Genomic DNA, 12,208 nt, shown 5'->3' with positions numbered 1-12,208 from the left:
CTGTAAAATAAAAATACCAAAAAGTTTGAGGTTACACAATATCTAAACTTTAACATTTTCAAAAAGTAAATTTTCATTTACAAGGCACAGTATATTGGGTCAGAGCCAGCCTTGGTTTAACACAAAGTACATTAAATAATGATTAAATAATCTCTGACAATAAATCTAATCAAATGTTATCATCCATGGAACCCCTCCTTCTTACAACATTGCTCAAAAGTGCAGCTCACATTGAGCAGACATTAGCATATTTGACATTAAGTCTAAATTATTTTCTTTAAATTCAATCAAAGATCATGAATAAAGGAATGCAAATCCTTCTAGCAAACAAAGGATAAATGGGACATTAACTAAACTCAGCAACAAAAGGTCTGCCAGGACTTTATTAACGGAGTTTATTTATTCTGCTACTCAAAAGGCAAGGCATGGCAGATTATTTGTATTGCACTTTTCTGCAGCAAAGAAACTTACATGCTGAAGAAAAAAAAAAAAACAGATGTCACCTTGTAAAATAAATTTGCATTCTGCATACTTCAAATGAATACAACATGGTTGTTTTTCTCAAAATAGTTAAATTGAGTCTGAATTAGTTTTGTGTATCTTCTGTAAAGGCCTCAACAGTTAAATATGTCCAGATTAGACATAAGGATTAAGTGCTTATGGATCTTTTTTTTTTTTTTCAGCCTAAGCAGCCCTGCTCTGCAGATCCTTAATGCCACTGGATTACAAAAAAAGCCTGATGTGATATCTGGCACCAAAATGTTTGCAGCAGAGTCTTTCAGTGCTGCAAGATGGGAGTTTCGTGGATCAAACTTGTTTTCCCAGAACATGTTGACACCTGATGAATTGGATAAAGATCTGGGAAAGTCGGAGGTCAGGTCAGAACTTCCTTTTGAAGTAACCCAAGAACTTTCTGTAGTTTGGTTAAATTTCAAGATAAGGTTTCATTTTCTTTAGCCTATGTCATAAAATAACAGACACAGAAAAACCCAGAGCAAAAAAAAAGACAAACAAAGACATGACTCAACATGTTGCATTATACCTGTAGAACAGGCTGCTTTGAAAGACAGCTGTTCACGGAAAATGTTTTAACAACCATCAGGACAAAAACCTTTACTCCATCTATATGTTGTCAGCCCTGAAGCTTTTTTTTTTAACTCGGACAAGCATGCAGGTTTTGCATTTCAAAACTCTCCAGAGGCTTCATATAACATTTGGTTAAATAACACCTCACACATTCTCAACACTCAATAAAATGCCCTGGGAACTTAAAGTACAGGTGGTTTAAGCTCCTATCTGCAGCTTAACATTCAATTCAACAATTAGTGTGTGAATGTGTGTGTGAATGGGTGAATGAATGTTGACTGGAAAACTTTTGGGTCCTCTGGACTTGGTGAAATGCTATACAAGAGCAGGCCATTTACCATGATGCTCATTTATAACAACACTGACATTTTTGAAAAAAGCAGAATCCTTTCTTTCTTTGAAAACAAAAAATGATTCAGAAAATTTCTTTTAAAAATGTTTACATTTATAAGGAGCCACTGCAATTTGGGAGTTGTATAAGATTGCACTTTGTGTGCACAGAAAAATTAAGCAATTCATTGGAATACTTTTATAAGATCCTATTAAAACATCAGAAATGTATATAAAGTAAAGCAGCTATTATTTTAAAAAGTTGAGAAATGGAGCAACAACAGTCTTTCAAACAGTCTGTTCCTTCTGTGTGCTTCAAGCACAAAAGTCAGGAAGAAAGAGATAACTGCAGTATGGCTTGTTATGCCTGTAATCTTGGGTGTGTGGTGATAAATGCTGTTGCTGGCTATTGTTTCAAGACTGTGTTGAACTTTGGCTTCTTGCTTCTTTGACCTTATAGCTTGAGTTTATCATGTTTATAGACTGAGTGGGTATGAAAAAAATGCACTGAATCTGTAGGTAAGAATGTACAGGCTAGATGTTTTGTGTTGAAGTCTTTCCTCTCATCTTGTACAACAGACTTTAATGTTGTACAATCTTTCACCTGTTAAGGTGAAAGATTTTCACCTTAACAGAGTCCGGATATGCTTATTTTCCCACCACAAAGTTATCAAGAGTTTATTTGTCCTTAAGTTTCCTCCTTATGAATCACCTCTGGTGACACCCAGTCTCTGCAAAGTCTTCAGTCTGTTCTCAGCTGCCGCTGGCAAGTCTTAGCAAGTCCCACGATCAGTTACCTGCTGCTATGACATTTGGGTAAACATGAATATAATCAAGCTGTAGGAACACAAAGAGTTTGTGTTACTTGTGTGTTTTTGCGTCACCTTTGCTCTGTTTTAGTGCTATTTGTTTTCGACAGTAAAAACACAAGTCCAAACTTCACAACAGATTCAGGAATGTCATTCTCAGAGGATTGTTTACAACCCATAAAAAGAGCACCATCAAAGATGACAACAGATGTAAAGCATATGTTTGACAGTAACTCCTTCAATTACTGTGAAACATGCACAGTTTAATCTCTACTTCTCTGCAGAGGTGCAGCTTAAAGAACAGCAACGAAAGCTGCTTAGCCAGTTTTTCATGTGTGGTTGTCACACTTTGCACAGTGGTTTATATGGGCATAGCATGGATTTAAATGTGCAAATGTGTGGAGACCACATCATTATGTAGTCGGTAACCACAGCATCATTTGCAATTCTTAACATGAACAAACAAAGAGAATTAACTAATAAAGATAAGAATTTTATACATACATTTACTGTTTGCTATAGTGTCTCATTACATCTCATTTTCTCTCTCTGGGTTCAACAAGTTGAGCATCTAACTAGGATTTAATTACTGGCTAAAAGACACTCTGGCCATGGTTGCTGCACATGGTCCTATCATAAAGCTGAATGGTACACTGACCCTGCACCTCTCAGTAATACCACGAGAATTACAAATCCACACAGCATTGAACAATGGCAGCAGACCGCTAATGCTAGATATTTGTATTCTACAGAGGCTTACATTTGCAAAATAAAAAAAGTTATTAGATTTGCATCCGAGTCATCTGAATTAAGTCTTTCATAACTAAAAACATAAAAGACAGCCATCCTACATGTACAGCTTTATTCAGACATGGGAAAATGTATTTAAACATAAGACATTTTGAAGATGAGTGAAGAGCTAAATGAGCCACTGGTACCACACTGGTCCCTGATCACGCCACGCTTGGTTCTTGTCAACTTTTACTTCTAAAGTTTTTCTAAAATAAGCTCGAGTTCTGGTTGTTACACATATAAAGAAAAAGTGATGTATGCCCCAGTAATCAGTTGACAGAAATGTACCTAACATAAAAGCTACACTGGATTAGTTTCTATGTTAATCCATAGACTGCAATTTAAACTAAGCAAAATTGAAATAATTGACACACAGGATCACCATTTTTGGCCAAGCCTTATTCACACCCACATTATTTTTGTGATTTATCATGCATGGCTTTTCACCATGTCAATCATTTTATTACGTCATCTATTTTTATTTTTTTTATGACATCACTGGGAGCTACTTGTGAGTACGGCATGATTTTTCACAGGTAATTTGGGATTACTAATTGCCAAATTAGTAATTTGGGAATTAGTTGGAAATAAGTCACATCCCATTAGCAATTTAGGATGTGACATCTTTCCAACAAAAACAGTGATTATGATGGCTCATTGCTTGTGAATTGCCTGTGTTTCATTTAAGTACATACAGTATGGGTCTCGCAAAGAATGGAAAGCTGAGCTCATCTGACTCATTGAAACATCTAGCCCTCACAGGCGTTTCAACTGAAAAGTTATTTTAATGAATCACAAAATAATAAGGATAATAAGCAAAAAAAACAAAAAAAACAAACAAAAAAAAAAAAACGTGAAATTCCTTTTGTGTTGTGCTGCAAGTTAGGACCACTATGCTCTCAAACAGCATTGCTAACTCATTCTGTCAGACAACACCGATCTCCAGCCGAGAACTCTTGTTAGAAAGAAGAACATGAAAGCGCAGTTTGACACTCAGCTGGTGGGGCGCACGTCCATTTTTACAAAGCTGTTCTTAAACCACATATCTTTTTACTTGTTTGCATTGTTTTTTAGCATGCTTGTATGTCTTGATCTGATAAACTGGAAAAAATTAATTGCCATTTAAGATGTAACCTTCCATAAAATAATAAGATTCTCATCTTTTTCAATAAAGCTAAACATTCAGATGAAACCAAGGATGAAAAATATGCTCTGTAGCCATCACCTGTTGAGAGCCCTCTTCTTCTGTAATCTCTCACCCAGAACACAGTGTTTTTTTTCTTTAAGACTCTTACAATGAATCATATAACTGGGGCTTTGCTTGTGCTCACACCAAAATTAGAACTGCATTGAAAACAAGCTGCATGAACTGCAACAGGATTGTTTCATTAACACATTAAGGACACAAGAAGGGGGTGCTAGAATAAATAAACAAATACATCCCTTGCACTCTTGAAGCTCGTAACGTTTAAATATATTTTTGTTGTTCTTAAATATTTTATGACATCATCTCATAGTATTTTAATCTGTAGTAGTGTTAAATAACACAAAGACATTGGGACTTGGCACGTTATTGTGTTTTTGTTTATTTATTTTTTTTTTTCATCCATAAGGTGACAGACTTTTCCCTATAAATGACGAGAGCGATGGGATTAGGAAGTAAATCCAAGATTCAGTAACTCAACTCACAGGTAAATGAAGCATGTTTTAATGCAGCTGTGAGGAAACTAATTTATATTTGTCCATGAAACTGCAGCTGGAGATATCACTTCATTGTTACCATCTATTCTCTGAATACAAACAGTGTAAACAGCCTAAATCTTTTACCCCACTGGGAGTTCTTCTGACCCCATAACCCTAACAAGATCTCATTCAGAGTGCCAGACAGACGTCCTTATCTCATTCAGGGACATCATTATCATTTCCTTGCTGGCTAAAAATGACCTTTACTTTATCATGTAAAAACTCCATCCAGCCAGTTTCAGCAAAACTGATCTGGCTGCTCGTTTATCTTTTTGCCACAAGCTGGACTGTAGCATGATTTCAAACGTGCTCACAAGAAGTAACCCTGGTTTTAGTATTAAAGGCAGGGGAGGGGAAGAGGGTGTAGTATTGTGTGAAATAAACTTTTTTGAGATTTATTTCATGTTTTAATATTCCCTCAAAATTGACATACCTGAGGTGTTAATTTGATTTTTTTTAACACATTTGAGGAATCCTTGAACCTCCCATGGCTCCCATCCAGGAGTGTCCATATGTTTATTTTTTTTTCCACATAACGACGCCTATTTACCCAAAGCTCCAGAAAAGCCTTTTCCCCCACACAGCTCCTCAAGACTAGCAGCAGCGGTAATTAGCAAACACCTCATGTAACAGTGTGTTTACTGAGGTGCTTCTGTAAACTACTTTTGAGCACAAAGCTCCCAAGAATGGTTGTAAATGAGCTGAAGAAGGTTCTTAAAGAGACAGAGGCCAATTTCAAGGCGTCAAATTGCGAAGTCAGAATTATTTTAAGTCAAGATTGAGATAAACAGCATTTTTTACAACAGAAAGTAACATAGTGACTTAACTGTGCCATAAAATGGCTTTATGAGCCTGAAATATTCATAATAATGCAACTTTAAGTTTAAATGATATATTTACACACTTTTTCTCTTATTCTGTGACATTAAATCAGACTGAACTTGTCTTCTTTTAACTCTCTGTGGGCATTTCTTGCCTTAATGAGACATTTCTTGGGCACCTCTTCATTTTCTTAGTATTCTGTCTTTAATTCTCAGTCCCGACAATCCTAAATGCTTAAGTAGAGGGCAACCGGACTTTTTCTTTTGTTTTTTTGTAAATGTTTTCACTTGCATCCAAAGGCTTCTTCAGTGTTTGGTGTCCTCCCATAAGATTCTCACAATTGAAAAAACGCCAATCCCATCTGTAGCTCAGGATTACTGTGATAGTGTTTATGTTTCTGATGAGGTCATTCAGACGGAGATCTAAACGGTGAGACTGTTGTATTATTATAAGAGAACTCAGGTTATATTCATACCCTAAAGTTATATGTCTTTTCACACTGTTCCTGAAAATATCTGGTTTCAACTGTGTATTATAAATCTTTCACTTTATCTTTTCAGTAAGGAGACCCAAGATGGATGAATAACCAAAGGAACTGAATAACTGTTCACATATTTTATGAATTAGCTCATCGAGGCAAGGATATAATCACTACACATGGCGGAAGTAGTGAACGTGCTTGAATGTGAGTCCAAAAAGTGAAAGTGCTAGTAAAATGTGTTGATCTTTGGCTCACACATTCGGGATATCAGATTAATACTGCAGCAAAATACCGAGGGATAATAGAAAAGTTAGCAGAGAGCTGGTTAAATTTATCAAAGCAATAAGAAGACATCCACAGATGTTTCGTGCCAGTACTGTTACAAGTTCAGAGGAAGAAGAAATAATGATCGACAAGCGTCAACATCTAATTTATTTCTCGTATTACCGTAGAAGGTGTTGGTGGGAGGTTTGCGTACTGTAGTGGACCAGAACCGAACAGGGGGAGTTCAGTGTTTCAACCCAGCAGTCGGTGCTTTCTTCGGGACCTTTTGTTTGCTTAACATGATGAAATGGACCATTTTAAGTCAACTACTACGCTACTAAATGTTTTTAAGCAAAACAATAAAATATCCGTAACCAAGCAACCTTGTTCATTATAGAAACATTGTGAATGGCTTTACATTTTTATTGCATATTGGTTCAAGACAACCTGAACGTTCACATTTGGCCTTTAGCCACAGACAAATCTGAAGTTTATTAAATGAAGACGTGCCCTTTTGAGATCTGAAATTTAGCTCAGAGCTAATATGCCCGTCACAGGCTGCTGAGGGAGATAACCCTCCAGTGAGCCTTAGTGTAAACTTACAGACAGGTGGTAAAACATCCGAACATTATTAGCTGCTGTGGTCAGGTGGGGTTCTAGTTGTTTGCTTTTCTCTTGAGCATTGCTCTGTTTTATAGAGTGAAGGAAAAGACCTGGTTTTGAAGTAGCTAAAACCTGAAGATGTAAAAAGGAATTATTGTACTACAATTTAAGGTGCTGCAGCATTTTATAGTCATCACTTAAATATACGCATTCCTTCCTGTGTCACTAAGTCCAAGAGAAAGTTGGAATTTATTTTTTTCTCCTGAAGGACATAACTTGGATGCTTTACTTTCCATAAGCACTCAGAGTTTACAAAGTTTAATGAAGTATGTCTTCAAGCATGTCTTCAACTTTGAGAGAAGAATAGCAGCTGTAGTGATGCACCCAATCATAGTACCTGAGAGTGTGTAAAAGGTGTGCCATGACACCACTCAAACGTTGCTTGTGTCTAGAAAGTACCACAATCAAATATTATACACAGCTATAGAGCTGGGGCCAGTCTTTTAATCTGATCCTCCATCTGATGCTTATCAGATCAGATATCAGCCTCAGGGCACCAAGTCATCAAAGCAACACTGTCCTTTGTTGCTAGAGGTCATACTTTGATTGTGTTAGTTGCAGACAATTTAATAGTTCAAAAGATAGCTGCATATGTAAATAAAATATGTAGTCTCACATTCTTAGAGCTGCCTGTGATTTAAACAGAACAATGCAAAGTTTCTGTGTTGTGTTTTGCGCTAACTCAGCTTTAATCTCCTTTTTTAGAGCTGTTTTATTTTCTAAAACTCTGTTTTCATCTGATGAATCTTTAGTGTTTATTATTGTACGAGTAGGTTCAGCAGACAACCGTAAAATTTTGTTCAGAATCAGCTTTATAAGTGTCGTCCAGCTGCTACATCTCACTGGGCGTAATAGATTTCAGACCGTTTTAATGTACAATGAGAGTAAAGCATTGGCTCCAGTTGTCAGATTCTGGTGTGTTAGTTTGTTTTTGTGTGAGTATTCTTTTAGAGAGCATCTTAGAGGAAAGACGTTACTGGATCTGCTCGGCCTGTACATCTGGGGTTAATCAGATCATCAGGAGACTGGGGACTTCAGGACCAGTAGGACCTTTATCAATAATTTCAGAACCATTGAGGAACTTAGATGGTAGTCTCGAGCTTGTCTGTTGTGGATTGTTGTGTCAGTCATCTTTACTGTCTTGTGCTCTAAGGTTCATCTCAATCTCGTGAGCTTCTCCAGAGTCACCTGTGCAACAGAGTGTCTCCTTGGTTGCTCTCTGCAGCTCTGATGTCATCAGTTTCTCTCCTAACTGCCTGCCCTCCATCAAAGCTTCCCATCATTAGATTAGATCTAGATTCTCAAACTCACTGTTAACCTCCATGCTTCCCTCCGCATGTTCTTGCTCCTCACTTCACAGCAAACCTTTACCTCTAATCACAATACAGGAAGTCACCTTTTCTCATCATAAACTACCCGAGTTTCACTCTCCCTTCTCAAACCCCAAATATCTCCCCTCTCTCTCTGAATAGTTGGTACATATATGAATTACGCAGAACGATGTTTTGAAGCTTTTATTTCTGTCGATTTCTTGCTAACAGCTAAAACATGACTAGATTAGAATGTCACATCAGATCAATAAAAGAAGTTTAATGCAGCTCTAATGAAAAATATGTTTAATACTTGCTTAAAAGTAGTTATTTTCAAAAGGTACTTTTAGTCTGACCAAACAGCCTCATTGGAACCATATCTTAATTTATTGAATATGAGTGTAGATCATATATATGGATCACACACAGGAACAGCCTTCGAAGTAGAGCTACTGATTCATCCACCAGCTTGGTGTCATCCAAGTGGTAAATCCAAGTTTAATAAAAAGTTGCCATGGCACCAGACAATAACAAAAACATTGTACTGTAACTGCGCCATGTGTACTTAGAGCTGTAAATAATCCGTCCTACTATTCAGAGGAGTAACGTCAGTGGGAAACAGCTAAGGTGTGGTTACTTTCTGCTCTGACCTGGGGAACTTTGTACCCTTTCAACCAGTCGCTAGGCTTCTACTCAACAAACAAAAATTATATTATTTATTATACATCGAAGGAGTTATCCTTGGTTCTCTGAAAAGTGTAGCATTGTAGCACCTTGTGTCAAAAAGAAACAATTTTTTTCCATAGCATCATTCTATAAATTTACCAAAAAGATCTGTTTGCTTAAAGCCATGATGTTTCTTGATTGATGGCTGTTTTTTTTCTACTGATAGAGACCAGTAGAAAAGGATCATGACTGACATTAAATACACTTCCTTCCAGGAATGCAATCTGATAGTTGAAGAACTGAGGATTTTCATCTATCTTTCAGATTTCTTTTTCATGCTTTAAGGATTTCAGATGGAATGTTTCCATTGTTTAAATTTCAGCTTCAAACTTCATGCTGCTGCTGCTTTACATTTTAAAATGTTATTCGCTGCTGACCTCAGGGACATGAATTTATAAGTAACTTAGCAGTTTAATAATTGCAAACCTGCACATCTACTCTTCAATGATAAGGACAAAAATGATGGAAAAAAATCCATGTTAAGAGCTGGGATCCAACAATAGTAAGTAATATAGTAAGGTAACATGACTCATACACATCATGGTCACTCTCTCACTGAGAAATTTTCACAGATGCACACACACACACCACTTCTCTCTCTCTCTTTCCAAATAATCACGTATTTCCACACTCATCTTACAAACCTTCCCTCTATCTCTCTGTTATTCACACACACACACTCTCTACCACCCTCCAACCCCTCACCTCATCTCCTTTCCTACACACATACTGGGTGATTTGTATGCATTAAGGTGACATCATACCCTTGCTGTAAACCTGTGGTAAGAGTATTATGTTGCATTTGGAACATTTCCATTCCAAAGCTTAGATGGAGCACAATGTAGCTTTAAATTGACTTCATCTATTAAACTGTGGATGTTGTGAAGGAAGTTAAATTATTATTGTGAGTCAGCAGTCATTTTTCAATTGTCTGAAAGATATTGCTATAATGAAGTCCCCAAGTTTACAGCAGAAGAAAAAATAGAATATGTCTTGGTATCACTTTTAATTCTTTCTTGTCTTTTCAACATTCAACACGGTGATTCAAAGTAGAATACAAAAGAGAAGGAAAACACTTTATTCTGTTAATTCCTGTAATTGCAAAGGAAACATGAGAACAGAGCTGATGCTGACAGCTTATTGTGCAGTGTGTGGTAACAAAGCAGCTGAGTGGAGGATGAAAGGAGTAGTGTAATTTTCAGAAGACAATGAAGAGCAGATGGAAAATAAGGGAACAAAGTGTAAAGAGTGAAAAAACAATTTGCATATGTAACACAGATGAGAAGGGTATTTTATATATTAGATGAATGGGCCAATAGGTTCGACTATCGGAGCATAGTGGGGTGTTTAAATGACACACAAAGGCAGTTAAATGAATTTTTAAAAAACAACTGGCTTTAGTGACATAAACCATGAAATTAACAAACAGTTATACAAGACACACAATTATGAAAATAAAATTACACACAATAAAATACAAAAAAAAATAATACAAATACTTGGCCAAGTGCTAGTTCTCAGTTTTGAATCTTTTGGGTGCACCCTGGTAATCTGAATTCTAAATTGTAATAGGCAACAGATCAATCAGTTCCAGTTCCAATTAGGTTCAACTCCACACCATTCACATGAGGAGAATTTCCTACACAGCAGTTTGTTACAAAGTACCAAATAAAAACCAGTCCAAAAGGTGAGATCAGAAATTCCAGGATTAAACAATAAAAAGAAAAATGTCAGTCAGTGGTCTCACTCATAACTAACTGTGTGTGAAGATGTGAGTGGTACCGGCCTACCACACCGTGGGGTGCAGCAGGACTCCAAATGGGAAAGAAGGAATCCAGGAATCCAGTTCTTTCTAAGTCCAGGTGGGAAGGCTCGCCATCAAAGTCACAGGAGGAATCCAACTCAGGAACAATCCAGTATAAACAAAAAAACCTGACCTGTCAACAGACAGGACCAGCAGAATCATAGGATTTTATTAAGCTGTTCTAGCTTTAATCCTTAAATCATGTTTCTGTATATTTGACATCAATTACTGTAAATTACAAAAGCATTTCTTCAAACAATATTAAACATTACATTTTATCCAAAATCAGTAAAAGTTTACATTTTAATAATCAAATAGTTCAGATAAACAATATTATTCAACAAAAATGTGATAAACAGAACAAAAACCCAAATGAAAGGCACAGAATATGCTCACCGATCTCAATGCGACACGTTAGGGACAACAATATGGTGGCTCTCAGTCCGGACCCGTGAGGCACTAGATAGTGTAATAAGGCATATTTTCCGTGCTTTAACCTTGATAATATGAGCTTTCATTGTGAACAAAGTAAGAATATAATATAAATTAGGTTTTACCTTCAACTGAACGGAGAACATGAACTTAAACCGTCAGCCTAGTAGCCGTTAGGGCTAAACTAGTAGCCGTTGGCCGTTAGAGCTAACGAGTCAGCTCTAACGGTGTTCAGCAGAAAAAGTTAACTTGTCTTTCCTTTTCCTTTTTCTTTCCACTTCACGCATCCAGCTTAGAAGTCGGATGATCTGGGAAAGCGTTTGTTTAGTTATATAACTGTTTTAAAACAGAGACTCTCACGCTGCCCAGCTTAATCGTTTCCGGATCTCTCTCGCTTACACACTCAATGCTGCGGAAGGGCGGGTCTTGCAGCGGCAGTCTGAATTCTGATTGGTCTAAACTCACTGGAAACTAAGCTTCCTATTGGCTAGGTAGACCACCTAGCTTCCCTAACCTCTGTTTCTTAAAGAGGCATCCACATTTTATGTGGGTTACACCCTCCCCTCTGAAGGGTATGCCCGTCCCTGGGCATCTGCAATGTGACACTGTGTCACACGGCTTACACATGCCTGACGGAATTATGGGGTACATTCTCAAAACCATTCAGGGAGCTAGTCAATGCCTCACTAAGACCCTGGAAAAGAGAATTCACCACCATTATCAGCGGATTTCCAAGTTTTACATATTCTAATCTATTAGGCTTTGTGTGCACTCTTTGAGAGCGACGGAGGGATGTTTCACCATCTTGAAGTCCATCAGTCTGAAACTTTAAGGGTTCAGGCTGGGCAGTAACAGGTGCATTTGCATCACAACACCCATCATCATATGCTGCATCTGAGCTTATTTCATTATCTGGAGGAGTTTCCTCAGACTGCTGTGAATCCAC

The 12,208-nt window shown here is 37.2% G+C and overlaps 1 long non-coding RNA gene across 1 annotated transcript; it reads right to left on the bottom strand.

The window, feature by feature from the left end:
- Positions 1–10,399: 10,399 nt before the first annotated feature.
- On the bottom strand, positions 10,400–11,748 carry LOC148155323 (uncharacterized). Its single transcript, XR_015765404.1, has 3 exons — positions 11,388–11,748; positions 11,227–11,289; positions 10,400–10,963 (listed from the first exon to the last, which is right to left on the bottom strand). It is a non-coding gene; the product is annotated as an uncharacterized LOC148155323 (long non-coding RNA).
- Between the last annotated feature and the right edge of the window lie 460 nt (positions 11,749–12,208).

The sequence above is a fragment of the Poecilia mexicana genome, unplaced genomic scaffold (assembly GCF_051168715.1).
Source record: "Poecilia mexicana isolate PSO_F unplaced genomic scaffold, ASM5116871v1 scaffold_15, whole genome shotgun sequence".
Classification (NCBI taxonomy): domain Eukaryota; kingdom Metazoa; phylum Chordata; class Actinopteri; order Cyprinodontiformes; family Poeciliidae; genus Poecilia; species Poecilia mexicana.
This window is presented reverse-complemented; position numbering and strand designations above follow the sequence as displayed.